The sequence below is a fragment of the Astatotilapia calliptera genome, chromosome 7 (assembly GCF_964374335.1).
Source record: "Astatotilapia calliptera chromosome 7, fAstCal68.1, whole genome shotgun sequence".
In the NCBI taxonomy this organism is placed as follows: domain Eukaryota; kingdom Metazoa; phylum Chordata; class Actinopteri; order Cichliformes; family Cichlidae; genus Astatotilapia; species Astatotilapia calliptera.
Window position 1 is genome coordinate 6,163,269 of NC_137428.1, and position 1,903 is coordinate 6,165,171.

A 1,903-nucleotide genomic window follows, 5' to 3' on the forward strand; every position below is an offset into this window, starting at 1 on the left:
CTGTACCGTTCTGTTGTGGTGAAGATAGAGCTGAATGTAAAAGCGAAGCTCTCAATTTACCAGTCGATCTACGTCCCTACCCTAACCTATGGTCACGAGCTGTGGGTAGTGACCGACAGAACAAGATTGCGAATACAAGCGGCAGAAATGGGCTTCCTCCGAAGGGTGGCTGGCCTCTCCCTTAGAGATAGGGTGAGAAGTTCGGCAATTCGGGAGGGGCTCAGAGTAGAGAAGCTGCTCCTCCACATTGAAAGGAGCCAGTTGAGGTGGTTCGGGCATCTGACAAGGATTTGTTTTAGGGGTTTTTTTTGCAATTTTATTTCTAATTTTATATGAAAAAAGTTATCACATTATTTTATTCCCTTTAACATCATGCTGTGGCTCATGACAGATTTTTGTCCATCAACATCTTGAATGTGGTGTGGCCATTCATAAAATTAGAAAGCGCAGACTCAGAGAATGGTAACTCTGGTTATTGATTATCCCCAGTGGACAATTTTACCATGATATCTAACACCTGCACCTTTTCTTTCATCGGGAGCCACATACAAACATGTAGATGATGTGGTCTGTTTAGTGACCTTATGATTAGGGATGGGTATCGTTTAGGTTGTATCCGATATCGGTGCCAAACCGGTACTTTTGAAACGGTGCCGGTGCTTAAACGGTGGTCGAAACGGTGCTTAAAGAATGGAGAACACAAACTTTGTCCAAAAACCTCTTATGTTTTTATTTTTAGAAGTCTCTTTTTTTCTGCAAAATGATAACCAAGTTAGCCTTTTCTGTTGATACAACATACCTCATTTGGTTGGAACTGGTGCTTAAACAATGGAAAACACAAACTTTGTCCTAAAACCTCTCATGTTTAGCTGTTTTTTTTTTTGTAAAAAGACAACAACGTTAGCCTTTTCTGCAGCTCTATATGGCGTTATTTTTGTGCCACTATTCTGAGCGCACATAAAAAACAAATTGCAGATGCAAGTGTTGCATTTTGAGGAGAAATTTATTTTGAGCGAAGAAAAGCTGAATTTGAGTGAACAAAATTCATTGCTGCGTGCAAAAAATGTATTTCAGTGTTTGCTATTATCCACACACACACAATAGCAGCCTGTCTTGCTCAGTTTTTTGCACTTGCGCTCGCTCGCAATGTGTTGCTCACGCTCTCAACATTTCTGCCCGTGCATGCTCAACTCTTTCTGTACACTGTTATATTTGTGCCACAAAACCAACCAATCACAGACTTGGATGCAAAAATATTTGATTGGCTGTTCTGGTCTCCAATCAGCTCAAAATGACAAAATGCAATATCCCAGAATCCATTTCGACCAAAGCTCAAACAAGGCAGTGGTGGAGAAACACAGAGTGGTGGAGTTTGAAATATTACTCTTTCTGGGTCACAAAATAAACTTTTAAGATATTTTCATGCTAGAATGGTGCTGTGTAAACTTCTAATATCTGCTCGATTCATCAAGACATCACATATTTGCAAAAGTGCTCTAATGTTTTCGGAGATGCCTGTTACCCACCAGCTGACCAGGTGGTCACTCGGATTAAACAGGTGTTGCAGGTGTTTTTCTTTTTGCAGGTGTTTTTCTTTTTGCAGGTGTTTTTCTTTTTGCAGTGTTTTTCTTTTTGCAGCATTTTTCTTTTTGCAAGTGTTTTCTGAAGTTGCAGTCCGTTTGGCCTCTCAGGGCCACCGTATGTTTCACTTAAAATTTGTTTAAAAGGAAAAAGCTGAAAATTTAAATAGTTAAAAGTTGAAATGTGAATAGTTGGTTTTTGTATTATATGATTTATTTATTAAATTTTATGTGGAGTGAATAAATAAAAGTATATTTATGGTGGCCCCTAGAGACAAAGCACGTACAAACTTCAAAACACGTACAAACCCTGAAGCACGTAA

General features: G+C 39.1%; 1 long non-coding RNA gene across 1 annotated transcript; it reads left to right on the top strand.

The window, feature by feature from the left end:
• The first annotated feature begins 1,081 nt into the window (after window positions 1-1,081).
• Window positions 1,082-1,701, top strand: LOC145429850 (uncharacterized). Its single transcript, XR_013910181.1, has 2 exons — window positions 1,082-1,603; window positions 1,639-1,701. It is a non-coding gene; the product is annotated as an uncharacterized LOC145429850 (long non-coding RNA).
• The last annotated feature ends 202 nt before the right edge of the window (window positions 1,702-1,903 follow it).